This window comes from Canis lupus, chromosome 33, assembly GCF_003254725.2.
Source record: "Canis lupus dingo isolate Sandy chromosome 33, ASM325472v2, whole genome shotgun sequence".
NCBI classification, from domain to species: Eukaryota; Metazoa; Chordata; class Mammalia; order Carnivora; family Canidae; genus Canis; species Canis lupus.
The window spans coordinates 9,319,303-9,343,789 of NC_064275.1; the positions used below are offsets into that span (position 1 = coordinate 9,319,303).

Here is a 24,487-nt window from a genome sequence, read left to right on the forward strand (position 1 = left end):
TCATCATTATTCTAAGAACATTACATTAATTCAGTTAATTTAACAACTCTCTAAAACTGATATAACTTTATATAACAAACAAAGGCACAGCACCAAAATTGGCCTCATGTTTATACATCTCCTTTAGTAAAAGGCACTATTGTGCCATGTAGGAAAATGTGAAAATGGGTAAAGTTACAAGGCTACATATGAAGATAATCAAATAGTAGATAATAATATCTTTAATACATGATTATTAACTGAGCACTGCACCTATTCCTCCTATATCCACTGGTATGAATATTTTCCCTTAGAAGGAATGTATGTATTTAAAGTAATTTTTAGAAAAATATTTTAAGGAGATTCCTGGGTGGTTCAGCAGTTTACCAACTGCCTTTGGCCCAGGGCATCTGGAGTCCTGGGATCGAGTCCTGCATCAGGCTCCCTGCATGGAGCCTGCTTCTCCCTCTGCCTGTGTCTCTGCCTCTCTCTGTCTCTCATGAATAAATAAATAAAATCTTAAAAAAAAAAAGAAAGAAAAGAAAGAAAACTAATTTAAAATACATTCCTTTATTTAAAAAAAAAAAAAAAAAAAAAAAAAAAAAACAGTTGCTGGGGCAGCTGGGGTGGCTCAGTGGTTTAGCACCGCCTTCGGCCTGGGGCTTGATACTGGAGACCCAGGATAGAGTCCCACGTCTGGCTCCCTGCATGGAGCCTGCTTCTCCCTCTGCCTGTGTCTCTGCCTCTCTCTCTCTCTCTCTGTCTCCCATGAATAAATAAATAAAATCTTTTAAAAATATAAATAAATAAATAAAAATAAAAAATAAAATAAAACAGCTGCTAAGGTGTCATGCGAACTTAATCCCCTTGGAGACAAATTTCTTAATTTACAAAAGAGGAAGGATGAGGCTCATTTGCTGACGCTTTGTAAGGAAAAGCTAATTAATTATCATACCTTATGCATTTGAAGTGATTACTAATGAAGTACTTTCAAATATAAGCAGCTAAATAAAAGTTTAAAATGTCTGATAAATTTCAAAACTTTTAGTAAAAACTACGTTGGTATTTTTAAATTATATAAATTATTTTGATATTTTTATGCTGCTATTCTGTTTATTAATTGCAATACTATGTGTATATAAATGAAGATTGGAATAGCTGCAAACATAAAACTGTAATCATAATATGTTTTACCATCAATTCTATGTAACAAAATATTATTTAATGTTACATAATATAATATCATATGTATAATATTGTTATCAACAAACTAAATGTTTGTGTTCCCGCAGAATTCATATGTTGAAACCCAATCCAAGAATGTGAGAGTATGAGGAAGTGGAGCCTTTGGAGGGCCTTAGGATTTAGATGAGGTCATAGGGATGAAGCCCTAATGATGGACTTAGTTTTACCAGACACTGAAAGCTTGCTTCCCTTCTCTGCTCTCTGCATGTGGAAGTACAATTTGAAGTTGATAGTCTGCAACTCGAGAGAGGGCCCTTGTCATTCAACCGTGTTGGCACCCTGATCTTGGACTTCTATCCTCCAGAACTGTGAAAATAAGTTTGGGTTGTTTATAAGCTATCCTGTCTATGATATTTCTTCACAGTCCAAACTAAGACATTAATTAGCTTATTTATATTTATTCATATGTGAACTGAATACGCGTGGTATTAACTTTGTGAAATCAAGCTGATACTTTAAACAGAATTAACTTGCAGAGTAGCTTTTATATTCTAAAACCTGTAATACAAAGATTGATAATCATACTTTTAAAAGGTGCTATTCTCTAGTGCTTACAGAGATATAAAAATATCATTTGGTTTGAGCTGAGAACAAGGAGAAGTGAACAATAGAGCATTTGGGATATTCTGTATAAACAAAACCAAAATAATTTAGATTAGTTGAAACATTCTGAATCAGGTAGATACAAGAAATAATGGGAATATTATAAATAAATAAATAAATAAATAAATAAATAAATAAATAAAATAATGGGAGTAGATTTGGGTGGAGGGAGTCAGTGGATAAACACATGGAAAAACAAAAAGAGGGAAAGTCCATATTTTCATTCATCCATCCATATTTTTTTTAAAAAACAACCAAATATATTTCAAATACCAACCAGGCATTAAGCTCAGTGTTTTAATAAAGTTGACCCTAGGCAGCTTATGAGAAAAAAAAAAAAAAAAAAAAAAAGGCTTGATAATATCAACATAAAGTTAAGTCAGGCTAAATAATGCCTATAGAACAAAACAGGTAGCTGATAATTCTCTCCACATTCAAATTTAGCTTCTACCCTAGACCTTCAGAATCAGACAACCTCAGGTATCATTTTAGCTCAGTTCCCTGTACCAGTTAAGTGAATTTTGATAAGTCATAAGGTATTTATTCCCTATGAGTCTCAAGATTTTCATACTTTAAATAGGTTTGATATTTTTCTTGCTAGAACTGTTAGTTAATTAAGGTTAAAGAGTATTTTTAACCCTATGAAGAGGAGGAAGAGCATAACATCAATCCCTCTAAAACTTAATAAAATTAATTTAATATTTAATATGTCCATTTAGAAAAGGAAGCAACATGCTATCACTTTTTTTTTTTATAGTTTTAACCTAAGTTGTTTTTATTTTGGGTAGTACTAGTGGTATAAGAAAGTTATAAGGAATATTAGTTATTTTCCCCACAGTATTTATATTTTTTCTCAGTCTGGTTATTATTATTATTATTATTATTGTTATTATTATTTTTAAAATTTTTTATTTATTCACTCATGAGAGACAGAGAGGGAGAGAGAGAGGCAGAGACACAGGCAGAGGGAGAAGCAGGCTCCATGTAGGGAGCCCGACGTGGGACTCGATCCCGGGTCTCCAGGACCACGACCTGGGCTTAAGGCAGTGCTAAACCGCTGAGCCACCCAGGCTGCCCTGATTATTATTTTTTTTTAAAGAAAGGAATATTGATAGTAAAAATAATAACTGCTTACACAAAATATCCAAATAATTTCCAGTGTGAAAAGATGTCAATCTGGAAGGAGGTTCCTTATGAGGTGACTGTTTCTTAACTCATTTTTACCCTATTCAATGTGTATATTGATTTACATTAGTAACTAGATGACATATTTAATAAATGTGTAGTCAGCAAAAAAGGTGATAAAAACAAACTATTTTATTCAAAGGATTCAGATTTTAGAAGACATCCTATTAGTTTAGGAGGATAGTCTAATTACCAAAAGATGGAAAATAAACTAATATTAGATATTATAAATTTATTTCTGTATCTGTGTTGCATATACTTAACCAACGTTTATAGAATAAATAATAAATTACATTTATTTGTGCCTTAAATTTGTGATGTATTATTTATGTGCTTTCCTTGTATTATTCTCATATTTTATCATTGTAACAACTATATGATGCAATATCGTTATCCATCTGTTGTAAATGAGGAAATTCATATAGTGAATTAAAAGAAAACAAATTTGCCCAAGGACATTTAGCTAAGATATTTCAGAGTACAATGTGAACCAAAATAGTCTGGAGCCTAAGTCACACATTCGAAAATATTAGGGGAAAATATGTGCAGGAAAGGTAGTGTAAGAAGTTCTGAAAATTTCCACATAAAAGTAATGAAAACATTGGCAATATTTGTCAAAAATCAACATTTTCAGAACACTAGAAATTAAAGTATTTCAGCATTCTGGGGGTACATTTAAAAAAAAAAACCAGCAGAATCTCAGTGAGAACAGCAGGCATTTTGACTTTGTAACTTACTCATCCCCCTCTTCCAGCCTGTACCTGTTATGGATTGAATTGTATCCCCTCAAATGATATTTGAAGTCCTAACCTCCAGTTCTCTTAATATGACCTTATTTGGAAATAGAATCATTGCAGATGTAGTTAGTTAAGATGAGGTCATATTATAGTAGGGCAAGCTTTTAATCTAATATGACTGGCATCCTCATAAGAGAAGACACAGAGACACAGATGCTGAGGAGAATGCCATGGAATGACAAAGGCAAAGACTGAAATGCTACAGCGGAAGGCTGAGGAACAGCAAAGATTGCAAAGCATAGAACCTAGGAAGAAGAAAGGAATTTCCCCTACAAGTTTTAGCCAATGTCTTGATTTCGAATTTGTAGCCACCACAATTGTGTCATAAGAAACGTCAGTTGTTTTACCCATTCATTTTGAGATCCTTCATATGGCAGACCTAGGAAATCAATATAGCACCTGACAAAATGGCCTTAAAATACATGAACAACTGTCATATGACTTCCAGTTTCTTCTGCATGTAGGGAGCTTAGAAGTCACCACTCTGTCCTAACAAGCAAAAAGCTTAACGTACTAAAAAAATCAACAACTCTTCTTGGATTCTTCAGAGAAAGGAGAACACAGGGTAAACCACTGCCCAAACACTGGAGAGCCTGGTGAGCAAATACTAAAAACAACAAAACAATAACAATAACAAAACCACTTACCAGAACAGAGACTCAGGAGCAGAAACCACAATGGGAACCAGTGCTGGGGTAGGAAATCTGAACTGTACCTGATGAATTGCTAGAAGCTCAATGTGGATGATGGTCAGAGTTAAAAATAGCGGAATGATTGACTAACAGGAGGACCTCTGTATTACTGTGAGCTTTGCCTCAGGAAGTCAGGCAGTTTCCCACAGCAAATACTGGAGAAAGATCCCCTCAGGCTTCTGGCAAGGAGACAACAGAGAAACCATTTTGAAATAAACGAGAACACTCTTCCTCCTAACAAAGTCTGACCTAAGACGAAACTTGTTAACTAGAATTTAGCCACCTGGGTATTGTTAGAGCCCAGCTGACATGAGAAAGGAAATTATCCTACTAAAGGTGATTCTCCCTCCCTGTGGAAGAAAAGGCCTGAGTGTAACCCACTCTAGCCACCTGTCTCACTTAAGCAAGAAGGGAAAAACACCCAGAAATTCTTGTGAAGTTCACAGTGCAGACTCCTAGACTGAGCCCTAAACTCTAAAAGACTGAGACCTAGTTATAATAAAGAATGCTTCCCGTCGCTCCACACCTCACCATCCCATTCTAAAGGCTTATTTACAGTTGTTTCTTTTGCCCAGTACATCATGTCTGGCTCTCAAGAAAAATTGCAAGGCATACCAAAAGGCAAAAAACACAGTTTGGGGAGAAAGAGCAAGCATCAGAACCAGACATGGAGGGATGTTGGAATTATCAGATCAGGAATTTAAAACAATTTTGGTTAATATGCTAAAATAGATAGCAGGCAGGGACAGATGGGTAAAGGAAGTAGAGAGATAGAAATACTGAGGGGAAAAAAAAGGAAAAATAAAAGACGAGATAAAAAGCACTGTAACAGAAATAAAGAATGCCCTTGATGGGCTTGTTAGTAGACTGAATACAGCTGAGGAAAGAATCTCAGCACTAGAAGATATATCAATAGAATCCTTGAAAACTGAAAAGCAAAGAGAACAAAGACTGAAAAACATAGAATAGAATATCTAAGAACTGTGGGACAACTACAAAAAGGTGTTACATACACATAATGAGAATACCAGAAGGGGAAGAAAGTGAGAAAGGGACAGAAGAAATATTTGAAATGATAATGACTGAGATTTTTCCCCAAATTAATGTCAGGCACCACATCACAGATTCAAGAAGTTCACAGAACTTGCCAAAGGATAAAATGCAAAAGAAAAAAAAAAAAAGAAAAAGAAAAAGAAAAAGAAAAAAAAAAAGCCCTACACTTAGGTATATCATTTTCAAACTATACAAAATCAAAGATTAAAAAAAAAAAATACTGAAAGAAGCCAGAAGAAAAAAATAATAACTTTACCTATACAGGAATAAAGATTAAAAAAATACATTCCACTTCTCAGAAATCATGCAAGTAAGAGGAAAGGTGAAATGTTTAAAGCGTTGAGGGGGAAAAATCCTACTAACCCAGAATTCTGCATCCTGTGGAATTATCCTTCAAAAGTAAAGGAGACAGTGGTGGGTGGGTGAAATGAATGAAATGGTTTGAAAGATACAAACATCCAGTTGAAAAATAAATAAGCCTTGGGGATATAATGTACAACATGGTGACTATAGTTAATAATACAGTATTATATATGTAAAGGTGATGAAGAGAGTAAATCTTAAACTTTTCCATCAAAAAGAAAATAAATTATAACTGAGTGTGGTGATAAATGTTAAGTAGATTTATTGTGGTGATTATTTTGCAATATATAGAAACCTCAAATCATCATGTTATACACTTGAAACTCATGCAACGTCATATGTCAATTGCATCTCGATTTAAAAAAGTGAGGAGAGATAAAGATTTTCTGAGGGAAGTACAAACTGAGAGAATTTGTTGCCAGTACATCTGCCTTGCAATAAGTGTTTAAAGTTCTTTAGAGAAAAATAATATAATAGAGGTCAGAAACTTGGATCTACATAAGGGAGTAAGAACATGGAAGAAGGAAAACATGTAGACAAGACTAAAATATATATTCTTTGTTTTGAGATTTTATTTATTTATTCATGAGAGACACAGAGAGAGGCAGAGACATAGGCAGAGGGAGAAGAAGGCTTCCTGTGGGGAGCTCAATATGGGATTTGATCCCAGGACTCTGGGATCCCAACCTGAGCCAAAGGCAGATGTTCCACCATTGAGCCACCCAGGTGCCCCTAAAATATATATTCTTATTCTGAAATGATCTAACAGTTAGCAGTTTGTTTAAAATAACAAGAATGTATTCAATTATGTATACTTATGCATATATCGTGTATACATTTTATATATGCTTATCTATGCTTACACATAAGTAGAATGAATGAGAGCAATGATACAAGGGATGGGAGGAAGGAATTGGGATTATTTATTATAATAAGGTACTGACACTATCCATGAAGTGATATAGTGTTATTTGAAAGTGGATTCAGATTTGTTGTAAATGATATTACAAACTCCAGGGTTATGACTTAAAAAAAAAAAAAAGTGTAACTGATATACTAAGAAAGGAGAGAAAATTCAATCATATAAATTGCTTAATTAAAACTACAGAAGACAAAAAAGTAGAAAAGTAGGAACAAAGGATAACTGCAACAAATAGATAATAGTAATGAATGTGGCAGATATTAATCTAAATATAAATATAGTAATAATCACTTTTTGAGTAATGATGGTCTAAATGCTCTATCAAAAGACGGGTACTATCAGAATGGATCAAAGAACATGACCCAATTATATATTGTCTACAAGAAACTCATTTAAATATAAAGGCACAAATAGATTAAAAATAAATAGAGAAAAATATACCATGCTAATACTAAACAAAGAAAGCAGGAATAACTATATAAATTTCAAACAAAGTAGACTTCAAGATAAAAAAATTATCAGGGATAAATAAAGGAATTCCATATGGATAAAATGATCAAACCTCCAAAAAGACACAATTCTTAATGTATACATGACTAACAACAGAGTGTCAAATCCTGTGAAGCAAAGACTGATAGAACTGCAAAGAGAAATAAGTGAAAATCCACTATCATATTTGGAAATGTCAGCATCCCTCTCTCAGAAATGGACAGTTTCAACAGGAAAAAAATCACTAAGGACATATATGAACTCAACAACGGCATTAATCAACTAGATATAATGGACATGCATACATTACATCATTTAACAACAATAAAATAGACATTTATTTCAAGCTCATATGAAACATTCACTAAGACAGACTATATTCTGAGCCATAAAACACACCTCAACAAATTTAAAAGAATAGAAATCATACAGTGTCTGCTCTCAGACTGCAGTAGAATTAAACTAGAAATCAATAACAGAAAGATAATTGGAAAATCCCAGAATACTTGGAAATAAAGCAATGCACTTCTAAATAACACATGGGTCAAAAGAGAAATCTCAAGAGAAATTAAAATCTATTTTGAACTAAATGAAAATGAAAAACAACTTACCAAAATCTGTGGGATGCAGCAAAAGTAGTAGAGAAAAATTTATAACATTGAATGCATACATTATAAAAAAAAGACCTAATATTAATCATGTAAGCTTCCATCTTAAAACACTAAAAAAAAGAGCAAATTAAATCCAAAATAAGCAGAAGAAATAAAAAGAACTAGAGCAGAAAACAATGAAGTCAAAAACAAAACATCAATAGAGAAAAATCAAGGAAACTGAAAGGCAGTTCTTTAAAAAAAAAAAATCCATAAAATTGAGGAAAAATTAGCTATACTAAGAAAAAAAGAGGATACAAATTACTTATATCAGAAATAAAAGAGGTGACATCACTACAGATTCCCTAGAAACTAAAAAGGAATAGTAAAAATAATTCTATGCTCCCAAATTTAATTATCTAGATGGAATAAAACAATTCCCTGAAAGACACAATCTATCAAAATTCACACAAGAAAATAAATAATGTGAATAGGCCTATATCTATGAAAGAAAGTGAACCAGTAATTAACAGCTTTTTCCAAACAGAAAGCAACAGACACAGATGTGTTCTTTGGTAAATTTTACCAAACATTTAAGGAAAAAATTCTATCAATTGTGTACAGTCTCTTTCAGAGTATAGAAACAAAGAGAATACTTAATTCATTCAATGAGGTCAGCATTCTCTAATGTAAAAACCAGATATTATAAGAGAGGGATTATAAGAAAAGAGGTCTGGAGACCAATATCTTTCATGAACATAGTTGCAAAAAGCCTCAGCAAAATATTAGCAAAATGGATCAAAAAATATATAAAAATAATTATGCATCATGATCAAGTGAGACCTATCCCAGGCATGGAGGCTATTCAATGTTCAAAAATCAGTGTAATCCATCTCATCAACAACCTATAAAAGAAAAAATTACATAATCATATTAATAGATGCAAAATAAGCATTTGAAAAAAAAACAACATGCATTCATAATAAAAACTCTTAGGAAACAAGGAATAGAGAACTATTTCAATTTTACAAAGATATTTACAAAAAATCTACAGATAACATTGTTCTTTTTGATGAGAAACTTGAAGCTTCCACATTAAGATCAGGTATAAGGCAAGGATATTTCATCTCCCACTCATTTTTAACATCAAATTAAAAGTCTAATAAGGAAAGAAAAGGAAAGGAAAGCTAAGCAGTTTGGGAAGGATGATTAAAACTGTCTTTATTCTCAGATGACATAACCTTTTATGCAGAAAATTCAAAGGAACTGACAAGAAAACCCTTCTGAAATTAATAAGCAGTTATAGTATGTTGCAGGATACAAGATTGATATAAAAAAGTCAAATGTTTTTCAATATTAACAATGAACAAGTGGGATTTGAAACTAAAAATTCTGTGCCATTTACATTAGCATATCCTCCCAATGAAACACTGATATAAAAATATAACATATAAGATCTATTTGAGGAAAACTACAGGATGAAAAAAATCAAAGAACTAAATAAGTGAAGAAATGTTCCATGTTCATGGGGAAGACTCAACATTGTCAGGATATAAGTTCTTCACACCTTTGGATCCCTGGGTGGCGCAGTGGTTTGGCGCCTGCCTTTGGCCGAGGGCGCGATCCTGGAGACTTGGGATCGAATCCCACATCGGGCTCCTGGTGCATGGAGCTTGCTTCTCCCTCTGCCTATGTCTCTGCCTCGCTCTCTCTCTCTGTGTGACTACCATAAATAAAATAAAAAAAAAAAAAGTTAAAAAAAAAAAGTTCTTCGCACCTTGATCTACACATCTTAATATAATCCCAATTGAAATACCAGCCAATTGTTTTATGGACATCAATAAAATGATTCCAAAATTTATATGGGGAGTTTATATAGAGTTCATATGGAGATGCAAAAGATATACCAGAATAGTCAACACCATATTATTGGAGAACAAAATCAGAGGACTGATATTACCCAACTTTAAGACTTTCTATAAAGCTAAAATAATTAAGACGGTATGGTAGGGGTGAAAGAGTAGACAAATAGACCAATGGAACAGAACAAGCAGCCTAGGAATAGACTCCCATAAACACAGTTAACTAATCTTTGACAAAGTGGCAAAGGTAATACAATAAATCAAAAAGTCTCTTCAAAAAATGGTGCTGGAACAACTAGACATTTATATGCAAAAAAAAAAAAAGAATCTAGACCTTACACCTCTCATAATAATTAATGGAAAATAAATTATAGACATAAATATAAAATGCAAAACTATGAAACTCCTGGAAGATAACATGGCAGAGGACTTAGATGACCTTAAGGATGGCCATATCTTTTTACGTACAGCAACAAACACACAATCCATGAAAGAAAAAACTAATTAACGTTTATTGAGTCTTCATTTAAAAGCTTCTCCACAAAAACGTTATCAAAAGAATTAGAAGACAAGCCCCAGACTGGGAAAAAATATTTGCAAATATGCATCTGATTAAAGACTATTATCCAAAATATACAAAGAACTCTTAAAGATCAACAATAAGAAAACAAATAAAAATGGGCCAAAGACCTCAAAAAATATATCAGAAAGGAAGATACACAAATGGCAAATAAACATATGGAAAGATGCCCAACATCATACGTCATCAGGGAAATACAAATTAAAACAACAATAAGAAACCACCATATGCCTACTAGAATAGCCAAAATCCAGAACACTGAAAATACCAAATTCTGCAGAGGATGTGTAGCAGTAGGAACTCTTTCATTGGTAGTGGGAGTGCAAAATGATACAGACACATTGGAAGACAATTTATCCAGTTTTTAAAAAATAAAATATACTATTACCATATGATCTAGAAATTGCACTCTTTGGTATTTATGCAAAGGAGTTGAAAATGTGTGTCCACACAAAAACATATGTGGGAATGTTTATCACAGTTTTAGTCATACTTGCCAAAACTTGGAAGCAACCAAGATGTCCTTCAGTAAGTGAATGGATAAATAAACTGTAGTGTATACAGACAATGAAATATTATTCATAACCAAAAAGAGGTGTACTATCAAGCCGTGAAAAGACATGGACAAAACTGAAATGAAACATGGAGGAAACTTAAGCATAAATATTACTAAGTGAAAGAAGTTGATTTGAGAAGGCTGCATACTGTATGATTCCAAATCCATGTCATTCTGCAAAAAGTAAAACTATGGAGTCAATAAAATAGTAAGTGCCAGAGGTAGGGAGGGGGCATAGATGAACAGGCAGTGCACAGAGGATTTTTAGGGCAGTGAAAATACTCTGTATATTGTAATAATGACTGTGTGTTATTATACATTTGTTCAAAGTCATAGAATATACAACATCAAGAATGAATTGACATGTAAACTATGGACTTTGGGTTAATATGATGTGTCTATATAGGTTCAACCTTGGTAAAAAATGTACCATTCTGGCAAGTGATATTGATAATGGGGGAGGTTATATATGTGCGTGGGCAGGAGAGGTATGGGAAATCTAGGTACCTCTTTCTGAATTTTGTTATAAATCTAAAATGTCTCTCCAAAAACAGAATACTAAAAATGTATTGAACATGAAGAGGAAATTAGAAGATTCAATTCCACTTGGAAACTTTAATATCTTACTTTCAATAAACGGCAAAACAATAATAAAAAGAATCAGTAAGAAAAGAGTAGACCGGAAAAACACTGTAAGACAAGTGAACATAATAAACTTCTACAGAGCTCTCTAATTTATAGCAGCAAATACACATTATTCTCTGGTATACATGGAATATTTGCCAAGATAGACCATACGTTAGGCTATTTTAAAAGTTGCAACTAATCTGAAAGGAATTTATATCAAAAAATAGATCCACTCATAACAATGGAATAAAATTATAAATCAACACAGAAAGACAATTTGAAAATTGGCAAATATGTGAAAATTCACATCTTAGTCTTAAACATTAGGTTGAAGAAAAAAGTTGCAAGGAAATTTAAAAAAAATAGTGAGATAAATAAAAATGAAAACAAACTAAATATTAAATGAAGTGTAAAAGCACATAGAGGCTAATTTATAGCTATAAATGCCTATTTTTTTACATTTTTTCTTTTTTCAAGATTTTATTTATTTATTCATGAGAGACACAGAGAGAGAGAGAGAGAGAAACAGACTGAGCCAGAGGGAGAAGCAGGCCCCATGCAGGGAGCCCCATGTGGGACCCAATCTGGTCCCGAGATCACGCCCTGGGCTGGTGGCTCTAAACCGCTGAGCCACCCAGGCTGCCCTCTTTTTTCATTTTAATCGCAGTAAAATGTACACAGCGAAACTTCCCATCTAAGTCATTTTAAAGTTTAGTCTTCAGTAGTGTTACGTATATTTACACTGTTGTGCTTAATTTATATTTAAAGACTATATCAGAAATGAATCATTAATACATCCTAAAAATCATAACTAAATAAGTCCTAAGCAAATTTACAAAATAGGTAAAGGTATATTTAAGTCCCAAATCCTCTCACTGTCCTAATTCCAAACTTTGGAAACCCTGTTTATAGTAGCAGATACTGGTCCTTGGGTGTTATAATAGAAAAAACAATATACAATGTACTCAGTCATTGAAATCCAATGTGACTGGCACTGCACTTAAAACTGTCGGGGGTAATAATAATCTATGTATCCAGTACTTGGATCAGGATGGTTAACTGATTTGATTACAGTTACACAGTGAATAAAAGTAAAAATTTGATCTAATTCATTCTAAGCCTAAATTCCGGGTATTTTTATTATCTGTGTTAGCTTTTATTAGGAAGCATACCTCACTAAAAGAATATGATTTTTGAGACACATGAACATATATTAATTTTTTCTGTGGAAGATATTAGCTATCAAAGACACATATAACTAAGACTCTAAACAAAATGCTTTAAGAATTGATTGTTTTATTTTGTATAACTAAAATTATTATTTTTAAAGCACATAATGTACAGCTAGGTTCTGTAAAAAAATATCCTTTTAAGAAAGAACAAAAAGAGCTCAAATCAATAAGCTAACCTTTAACTTAAGAAACTAGAAGAAGAAGAATGACCTGAACCCAAACAAGTAGAAGAAAGGGTCATAAAGATTAGAGCAAAAACTTATAAAATAGAACATAGGGTGAAAAGTCAATGAAACGAAATTTGGTTCTTTGAAAAGAACAACAAAATTGACAGATATTTACCCATACTAACCAATAAAACATTAGAGAAAGTCAAATTATTAAAATTGGAAATAATTAAAGGTACGTCACTCCTGACTTTACAGAATAAAAAAGCATTTGTGGGAACACCATGAAAAAATTAGATAACTTAGATAGTTTAGACAGAATAGACAAATTCCTTGAATGACACAAATTATTGAACATCAAGAATAAATAGAAAGTATGAATAAGCCCATGACAAGTAAAGATGTCAAATTAATAACTATAAAACTTCCCATAAAGAAAGACTCAGGAAAATATGGGTTCACTGATGAATTCTACTACACATTTAAGAAATCAACCCAATCCTTTACAAATACTTCTAAAAAAATTGAGAGTGTACTTTCCAACTCATTTTATGAGTCATTATAACCAGATAACTAAATCAAATCCTCACAGGAAAGAAAAGTACAGACAAAATCTCTTATGAATACAGATGCAGAAATCCTCAACAAATACTTGCAAAACAAATCCAGTCATTTATAAAAAGGATTAAATACCATGGTTAAGAAAGATTTATCTCAGGAATGTAAAGTTCGTTTAACATTGGAAAATCAATTAATATAATGCTCCATATAAATAGTTGAAAGACAGAAACAGAAATCACATAATCATTTCAATTGACACAGAAAAAAACATTTGAAATTGCCTAACAACATTTCATGATAAAATCACTCAAAACACTATTAATAGAACTTCCTTAACCTGATAAAAGTAATCTATGAAAAACTCACAGCTAATATTATAACTGATTGTGAGACTGATAGATTACCTTCTCAGATGAACAAGAAAAGAATGTCTTGTTCTTCACTCTACTCAACATTGTCTAAAGATGAAGAGAAATCGGGTAAAAAAAAAAAAAATCAATAAAAGATAACCAGTTTGGAAAGGAAGAAGTAAAATTATTTCCGTTCAGAGATGACATCATCTTGTCCCTGAAATACCATAATAAATCCACAAAAAGACTATCTGATATAATAAATTCATTAACCTGGAGAAACCAGGTCAATAAAAAATCCATTATATTTCTAAACAGTAGCAATAAATAATCTATAAAAGAAATGAAGAAAATAGTTCCATTTACAATAGCATCAAAAAGAGTAAATTATTTAGGAATAAATTTAATGAAAGAAGTACATGACTTGTACACTTAAAAATGTAAAATGTCTTTGAAAGAAAAAAATATCGAAATAAAAGGAAAGTTACCCTGTGTCCATGAATTAGAAGACTAATTATTAAGTTGTTTGTATTGCTAAAATTGTTTCACACATTCAATGCTAAACATACCAAATCTCAAAAACTTAGCTATTTTTTTCCTCATGGCAGAAATCGACAAGCTGCTCCTAATATTCATATGGAAATATGAAGGACACAAAATAGCAAATAATAATTTCAAAAATAAAATATACCAAAAGTTATAATGATCAAGACAGTGTGGTACTGGAATAAAGATGTACCAGTAGATGAACTGAGTAGAATTGAAAATTCAGAAAGAAATGCCTACATATATGGCCAATTTAATCTTCACTATGGTGTGAAGGACATTGCAACAAGGAAAGTATAGTCTTTACAAAGGTCAGTGCTATGAAAATTGAATATCCAATACTAAGTTTGGACGCATACATCACACCACATATAACAACTAACATAGATCAAAAACTTAAAGTGTTAAAGTCCTAAAACTTTAGAGAATAACATAGGCAGGTTTTCATGTGCTTGGGTTGACAATGGTTTCTTGTATACGGCACTAAAGTACATGTAACAGAAGAAAAAAAAAAGTTAAGTTGATTTCATAAGTTTAAGAAACTTGTGGTTCAAAGAACAAAATCCAGAAACTCACAGAAAAGGGTAAATTATTTGTGAATATGTCTCATGAGGGACTTGTATCCAGAAAATATTAAAAAAAAGACTCCTGCAACTCAACATTAAATAAGATACACAACCCAAATAAAAAAAGGCAAAGTATTTGTTTTTGCTTTCATTTTTAAGACTTTATTTATTATTAAAATTTTATTTATTATTATTATTTTAAGATTTTATTTATTTATTTATTTATTTATTTATTTATTTATTTATTTATTTATTTTAGAGAGAGAGGGCGAGCATGGGAAGGGCAGAAGAGGGGGGTGAGGGAGAGAGAATCTTAAGTAGACTCCGTGCTGATCATGGAGCTAGATGCAGGGCTTGATCTCATGACCCTGAGATGAAAGCAAGAGTTGGTCATTTAACCAACTGAGCCACCTAGGCAAAAAATGGGTGAAGTATTTGAATAGTCATTTCATCCAAGGAGATATTCAAATTGCCAATAAGCACATGAAAAGATATTTAACATCATTTGTCATTAGGAATATGAAAATCATAATGAGATATCACTTTACACTTACAATGATAACTATAAAAAAGGAGATGGATAACATCAAGTGTTGGTGAGGATGTACAGAGATTGAAATTGTCACGCATTGCTTTTAGGCATGTAAAATTTTGCAAGCATTTGGAAAATAGTTTGGTGGGTCCCGAAATAGTTAAACTCTGCATTACTATATAACCCAGCAATTCTACTTCCAGTCATATAGCCAAGAGAATTAAAAATATATTTACAAAAAAACTTTTACATAAATGTTCACAGCAGCAATATTCATAATAGCCAAAAAAAGTGGGAAAACAACCCAATGCCCATCAGTTGATGAATGCATAAACAAAATGTGATATGTGCATAATAATGGGATATTATTCATTCACAATAAGGAATAGTTACAAATACATGCTACAACATTGATATACCTTGATAACATTATGCTAAGTGAAAGAGGATAGACACACAAGGCCACATGGTGTTTGATTCCATTTATATGAAATGTCCAAAAAAGAAAAATCTTAGAGACAGAAAGTTGATTAATCTTTACCAGAGGCTGGGGGAAGGGCATAAAGAAGAGCTCCCTAATAATGGGAACCAGGCTTCTTTTTGGAGTTATCAAAATGTTTTCAAATTAGTGGTGATGGCTGTAAAGCTATGAATGGACTAAAAAAGCACTAAGTTGTTCATTTCAAAAGGTTGGATTTTATAGTATGTTATTTTATCTCAACTCAAAAACTACACACAGCCTCACAAGAAATAGTGCAACTTATTAATAATTACTAAGTGAAAACAAGTATTTAAAATACGTGGATTTTTCCACATGTACTTACACAGATTAATTTTCTTGGCTATTTAGGTTTACTGGGTCAATATTCAGTTCTCCACCTCTTTTCATATGTGTTGATCTGTTTGTATTTTCTATATGATAATATAATGGGGGATACACATCATTATTTGTCAAAACAATAAAATGTAAAACATACAACGCCAAAAGTGAACTCTAATGTAAACTACGGACTTTGCGTGATAATGTTTTGTCAGTGTTCCTTCATCAATTGTACCAAACGTACCATTCTGGTGAGGAATGTTGATTTGAAGGGAAGCTATGCACATGTGAGACAGAGTATATATGTGAAAACTCTCTGTATGTTTTGCTCAATTTTGTTGTGAACTTAAAACTACTTAAAAACATAGAGTCTATCTGAAAAACAATATCACCATATTTGACCATGTAATTGACCTCTATATGGACACTGCTAGATGTTCCCAAAGGCCTATTGCCTATGTCTGACTACCTAATCATATTTTTGTGATTTCTAGCTCATTTCTTTTATCATGCATCTAAAAACAATTAAAATAAGTGTGCACTATTTTGTATTCACTTTTACTTAAATCCTTAAGATGCAATGAGACATAAAAAGAATAAATTTTGACTATTTTCTAAGCTGATATTATTTTACAAATAAGAGGTCAAAAGGCAGATTTGTCCAGGGAAAAAAGGGAATATTTAACATTCAATCTTGAAAATCATGTATTCGCACAAAAATTGCTGTTTATGAAAATAATCTAATATTTAATACTAGTAAAGGATAGTTAAAAAGGTGAACTTTCTGTTCTCTCTCACTGCTATTTTATTTAGCTATCAGGTGCCAGTTTTAATTTACGAGTCATTTTTGTACCAAGAATATAATGTGCAAAACTGTAGCTAAGCTACTAAAGAAAACAACAACAACTAAGTTTTGCATGTTTTAATGTATCAATGTTTTTAAATTTCAATAATGCTTCTTGGGAAAATGACCAAACTCCCTAGCTTATTGCTGCTGAGCTTCGTAAATGTCATAAATAAGATTATCTACAATTAGGTCAAATTCCTGCTGTCATCTAACCTTTTAATCTAAGAATAGATAGATGTTTCTGACAGAGAAATGTAAAATAAGCTTTAATTTTAAAAATTCAATATGGTTAATATTTTAATTAGTTATTTATATAACTCTGAAGATTATGATCACATTTGGTATCTTCAAACATTGTTCTTACTGGAAATCACAACACTTAAAATGTTAGACTCCGCCTAAATGAGGTAATGCTGTAGGAAGGAGTTAGGGGCAGATGGGGCTAGGCAGGGAAAGATAAGGAAAGGCTCAGAGTCAGGCTCCCAGGAATCTGTGGGCTCCCATAAACTCCAAGGACACAGAGAGGCCCTGGGGTCAGGCTCCCACCCTTCCCAAGAAAACAGACATAAGATAGTAAAAAACAGAAAAACAAAAAAACAAAAAACAAAACAAAACACCTGGTTCTCTAGCTCCAAAATGGCCTACTGAGTAATCACAGAAACTCACCAGGCCACGAAGAAATAAGTCATTAAGGTGTTATGAATAGTCCCCACTCAAACCAGGACTGCGTAAGGATCTCCAGGCCTGGGCTCCCTGGATAGGTTCTCAATAAAAGACAGACCATAAAAGCCCTCAGGGGCAACCCTTTTGGGACCCCTCTCACTTCTGAGAGCTTTCTCTGTATCTGCTTAATAAACTTCTAATGCTTTACTCGCTCTCTGTTGTGGTGGATATTCATCCTTCAACTCCAGGAGACAAGAACCTAGCTCTCCCTATCAGTAAGGGGGGGGGCATTTCACAGATTTAGCTGCTTACTCAGTCTCCCTTCCATACCTGACAAGATCTCTAAATTGGATCCTCAGGACCCTGAACATCTGAATTAGATATTCCAAAAATCCTTGGTATTCAAAACAAAATTTTCCTCCTGTGAGAAAAATGTTACCATTAGCCTTTCTCTTCCCTCCCTATATGGGTTAGGAGTGGCTTCAGATTTAAGTAGATAAATACCTTTTATGTATTAAACAATTAACTAATAAATAAGTTAAATTAAGGAGCATTTCTCCCCCACAAATATGGAGTCTAGGCACATGCAATTACTTGTGCTAGTTCAGCTGTCCCAAAGATGCCATCAATTGGGGACGCCTGGGTGGCTTAGTGGTTGAGTGTCTGCCTTTGGCTCATGGTGGGATCCTGAGGTCCTGGGATCCAGTCCTGCAGTGGGCTCCTTATGGGGACCCTGCTTCTCCTTCTGCCTGTGTCTCTGCCTCTTTCTCTCATGAATAAATAAATAAAATCTTAAAAAAAAAAAAATGCCATCAATTCAAGTTATTTCTTTTTTTTTTTTTTTTAATTTATGATAGTCACAGAGAGAGAGAGAGGCAGAGACACAGGCAGAGGGAGAAGCAGGCTCCATGCACCGGGAGCCCGACGTGGGATTCGATCCCGGGTCTCCAGGATCGCGCCCTGGGCCAAAGGCAGGCGCCAAACTGCTGTGCCACCCAGGGATCCCAATTCAAGTTATTTCTAATTATCAGTTTCAAAGTTCCTGGCCATATTCAAGGCAGGAATAAGGGAGAGGTTGAAGATCTGTCCTTAGGTTGAGTTGAAGGGTTTTGCTTTAATCTGTTTTGTTTCAGGAATGAAAGCCTCAGTTTTAACGCAGGAGATTTCTTGCATCTCATTGGCCAGAGAGGGCCATTTGTTTGCGCATATACTAATCACAACTAATAAAATTGGGTTTCTATGACAGGTTTGGTTAAAAAATAAGCTAGTCTTTTGAGATTTACCCTTCCAAAAGCAGAGGGTTTTGATCCTCTATCTAAATACGTTATAATTACATCAGCAGGGAAAAGGTGAGGGGGCAAGGGAAGGGAGTGTGAAGAGAAGTGTAAGGCTGCAATAGGCAACTGCAATGCCAGCTTTGCCAAACACTGTGACTCAATGCTCTAAAATGCTGCTCATTTGTAGAGCATTTAGAAACTCCTATTAATATATAAAGTAACTCATATTAATCGAAATAATCAAACTCATATTAATATATAAAGTAATCTAACATGTGTCAAGCATTATATTTTAGTAAACCTTCGTTTTAGCACAATTAACAAGTTTTGGAAAATCTTTTTGGAGATGAGCTAAGTAACCAGATTTTTAATATTTATTTATTTTTTTTTTTATTGTGAGCTTTTTTTTTTTTAATTTTTATTTATTTATGATAGTCACACGCACAGAGAGAGAGAGAGAGAGAGGCAGAGACACAGGCAGAGGGAGAAGCAGGCTCCATGCACCGGGAGCCCGATGTGGGATTCGATCCCGGGTCTCCAGGATCGCGCCCTGGGCCAAAGGCAGGCGCTAAACCGCTGCACCACCCAGGGATCCCTGTACGTTAAAAGAAATAGTGACTTCAGGGCAGCCCTGGTGTCTCTGCCTCTCTCTCTCTCTCTGTCTCTCATGAATAAATAAAATCTTAAAAAAAAAAAAAAAAAGGAATAGTGACTTCAGACAGTCAAATGGCTTTGGGGTTATGACATCTCATAAGAAAGAATAAAAAAGTAGAGGAGAAATCCATCAATTTACTAGAATAGAATTAAATAATTAATTAAATGGGTTCTTTTGAAATATAATGAGATAGAATTTCACTTTGGGTTTCCTTGAAATCAGCCTGAGAGGGGTTGGCAGTAGGTAGTTTACTTTGGAGTTTATCTCAGAAAGCCCAAGTAAGAGTCAGAAAGAATAATATAGGGAAAATAAAAAGCCATTGTACGCATCCATTAAGGAGGCCAGTCCTGTAAGCAAAGGAGAGGGGAGGTTTGTTCCTATTGAGACTTCCTGAGGAGCAAATACACTGTTTGCCTGAAGGGTGGAGGATGGGATATTTAGCTACTGTCTCTGTCCCCTATTCTTGATGGTTCCCTCCAGGGCATTAGCTCAATCACTGGGTATCAGTCTTAAAGAAGACCCTGGCACCTTTGAGCAAAGATTTTGTTAGAAGGAGAGGAGCCTGTCTTGAACTGTCTATAGTAATTTCAGACAAAAAGAACAGTGGGCTAAGAAAAAGTGACGTGGGGCACCAGAGAGGTATGCTGCAAATGGTATAAGATTTTTATATTTTACAGAATTTGAGGATAATTTATATAATAGAGAGGAAAGGTATTTTTTAAGCAAAAGGGGAGAATTTTAAAAACTGACTATAACCTCATTTTCAGGGACAGGCACAATAAAAATTATTTTATTCAAATGTCTCAAAAATGAGATGGTAGGTATTCTTATTCCCATTTTAGAGAGAATGTAACCTATCCAATTTCCTACAGGTAATGACAGACTAATCTGGCATATGACCCCTATTTTCTTGTGATGTTTAATTGGTTCTCCTTAAAATATACCATGTCTTTTTTCAACCAAAAAGGGTCCTTACCTAGAGTAAATCCGTTATTAGGTTCCTCGTTTTATTCAGGCAAAACACAAATTTTTAATTGTGACATATAGGGCCCTCCTAATTCTTGTCTCTGCATACATCTTCCCCGTAGGCCTGTGATTGGCCCCCAAAGCTTGACCTGCACAAGCCTGCCTTATCCCTTTTTACATGATGTTCCCTCTAATTGGAACATCATGCCTCAGTAACTTTTCCTCATTTCAATCTCAGCATACATGTCACCTCTCTCTGGATATCTCTGACTACCCTTCCTGCCTAGATTAGATTAGGCACCCTAGTGAGTCTCCTGTCTTTATTCCCATAGTCCTCTGAAAGCAGGAACAGTGCCTTCCATTTTCACTCTGCATACGCAGACACCACTTTCTCATGCTTCTGCTACCTCTATGAGAAGGATTTCTGAATTCCTTCCTTTATTATGCCTTTTTAAAACTTGATGTTTCCCACACATTTGTTCTGAACTCACTTCTGTTTTTATGTAAAAATATTCTCCCCAGGGGAAAATCTCATTCATTTCCCTGATTCCCAAATATCAACCTTATTTGAGCAATTCCCAAACTCATTTAAGCTCCTAGTGTTCAATGAATAATAAAAAAAACAAACTTCTTTCAGTGAATAGCCTTGTTATTTCTACCTGTGGTCTAACATCTAACAGGCCCTTGGAAATCAAGCACATGCAAACAGAATTGGAAAGTTGTACAGATGTCTCTCACTATCTTATAATTCTGGTCATTTTGTACATATTTTGATGCAATCTCCATTAATCCCTATGCCCGTACCACACAATTTACTATGGTTGTTTTTAACTAATATTTTCCAGATTATTTGAACCCAAAATACCTTTTGGGATAATAGAATGTCCTAATGAATATTTTAGAAAGTTTAAAAATTAGTTGATCTTTTTTTATAAAAAAGTGAGGAAAGGTAAAAAAAAAAGTTTCTTTTAGGTCAGTTTAATTCTATAGACAATTTTGTATCATTGTGGTAATGGATTCAGGCATTTATCACTAATGAGTGTTAGAACTAGTGGGATAAAGTTGAGGAGGAACACAATATTTATATAGTCTTAAAGCATTTCTGTAAATGACCTATTAATTCAAAAGAGAAAACAGCCTCACCTCTTTGTGAGGAAACGCGGCAGACAGGATTTTAACTAGGTTAACTTTAACTAAGTTAAACTAAGGATCTTAACTAAGATCACTTAAGTAAGTGATCGATTTAGCATCACGAATAAAGGTATAAGCCAACAACCGACCTCCCGATAGGATACACTGAGAGGAACAAGTACCATTCCCTGTAATGTTCCTGTCAAAGATGCATAATCTGAATATAGTCATGAGGAAACTACAGCTGAATCTAAATTGAGGTAAATTCCACTAAATAACTGGCCTGTACTCCTCAAGTATATCAAAATCATGAACAACAAAGTTGTAAAACCATTCTTGAATGAGAGCTTAGAGACATGCCAAATACATTCAATGGAATATATGAAATACAATCTTGAAACCTAAAACCTAAATAAATAAAATTAAAGTTATAAGTGATCCCTAAAAACAAAAACAAAAACAAAACAACAACAACAACAAAAAACTTTTCAAGTTTATAAACGTTTCCAAGATACATTTTGTCGTGTATATGTTTGTATTTTTTCCTCCAAACCTAAGCTTTGGTGATAGCTGTTACTGCTATAGTTAACTTCGGTGAATGTAGACTTGGATAGGGCATAATGGATGCTTCCGATGAAATGGTAATTTTCTATATTTTGATATGGATGATAGTTTTAGAAATACATAGTTGTAAATTTATATTGATTATTACATTTAACATTTGTAAACTATATAATTCAATAATATCAATAATTGGATCATATGTGGGCTTATTTCTATTGATTTATTTTTTTCCTTTTGTTTTCAGTCATTTAGTCATGTGTGGAATGTCGATTAATTATATGAAATGCTGAGATTGTACATGAAAAATTGTAAAGGGAATATCAGTTTATTCTAGTAGACATAAAATACAAGCAAATGGTGATACAAATAAAGATTAAGATATCTGAAGATTTCGGATTTTTGTAAGAGGAAAGCTTTATCTGGATTTTTTAGCCCTTTCTGCAGATTTGCTGAATTTATGTTACTTACTATTATTACTTACTTTTTTTTTAAACATTTTTTTTTAATTTTTATTTATTTATGATAGTTACACACAGAGAGAGAGAGAGAGAGGCGCAGAGACACAGGCAGAGGGAGAAGCAGGCTCCATGCACCAGGAGCCCGACGCGGGATTCAATCCCGGGTCTCCAGGATCACGCCCTGGGCCAAAGGCAGGCGCCAAACCGCTGCGCCACCCAGGGATCCCTTATTACTTACTATTAGTCTATTATTATTACTGAGTTAAGGACAATGGGGCTTGGCAGGGCTATGTAGGGGGTTATGGAAGAGGGCCCACAAAAATCCCCAAAATGCTGAGGTGTAAGGAAACTAGAGATAAGGGAACAAGCCAGAGCACCCTGCCCTAGGTGTGGGCAGGAAGGGTGTCATTTTTATGACAGTCATCTGTGACCAACAAAGAATAACCAGAGCGCAAAGAAGAAGCAAGCCATCAAGCCATTAAAGATGTTATCACCAGTCCTTACTCTATGGTGATACCAGTAGATAATGTGAAAAGGATTTAGGATGCCTGGTTGACTTCCAGTGAAAGACCAACCCTACAAACCCTCAGCGGCAACACTGTTGAGACCTCTCTCACTTCCGAGAGCTTTCTCTGTACCCTCACTTAATAAACTTCTATCCCTTTACTCCTCTCCTTTGCGAGATTCATTCTTCAAATCTGTGAGACAAGAACCAAGCTCTCCCATATCATTACTATTATTGCTTTTGCCATTATTATTATTATTATTAATTATTATTATTATTATTTACTTGCTTTCTTTTCTTCCTGTCCCTGACATACACAGTTTAGGTATCAGCAAATGTCTTGAGAAAAAAGTGCAAGCAGAATTTTGGCTAATTTCTTTGGCTTTCCTTTGGGTCTGTGAAAGGAACACAAACAAACAAAACTGTCTGTCTACTTTCAGAATCCTGCATTTCTGACACCAGATGTGTGAGGATTTCCCAAATCAAGTAGTTCTTCTAGTTTCTGTAGATTCCATTTGGGTGTCCTCAATTCAATTCTGACATTATCTACCTGAGGTTAATGCAGACTGACCCCACAGGCTTCGGGCTCAGTACTAAAACAAAACAAAACAAAACAAAACAAAACAAAACAAAAACAAAATCCCAAATGCCAATCCCAAATCCCAGGTTGTTATATGTGCTTCCAACAAATTGGCTATAAATCTGAGATTTCTGTGATCCCCTCCTTGAGTTTGATAGTTTGCTAGAACAGCTAACAGATCTCAGGAAAAATCTTACCTGTTTGATTACTGGTTTATTATAGAAGGATACAATTCAGGAACAGCCAGATGGAAGAGATGCGTATAAGTGGGAAGTGACACAGAACTCCTGCCCTCCCAGCACTTCCATGTGTTCACCAACCTGGAAGTCCTCCAAATTTCATTGTTTAGGATTTTCTGGAGGCTTCATTACATAGGCAGGATTAATTAAATCATTGGCCATTGGTGATTAATTCAACCCTCAGTTCCTCTCTATACTCCTTCTAGAGCAGAGGTCAGGGATGGGGCTGAAAGTTCCAACCCTCTAAACATACTGGTTGGTTTCCCAGGCAACCTCATTCTGTGG

At 34.0% G+C, this 24,487-nt stretch overlaps 1 long non-coding RNA gene across 2 annotated transcripts in view; it reads right to left on the reverse strand.

Moving 5' to 3' along the window:
• The window catches only part of LOC112679167 (uncharacterized), a 115,094-nt gene extending 90,631 nt beyond the window's left edge, over window positions 1-24,463 (reverse strand). For both annotated transcript variants that reach the window (XR_007408015.1, XR_003148151.3), the window contains exons 1-2: window positions 24,161-24,463; window positions 16,322-16,409 (exon numbers count right to left, since the gene is read on the reverse strand). This is a non-coding gene — a long non-coding RNA (uncharacterized LOC112679167). The remainder of the gene's footprint in view (window positions 1-16,321; window positions 16,410-24,160) is intronic.
• Window positions 24,464-24,487: the final 24 nt, after the last annotated feature.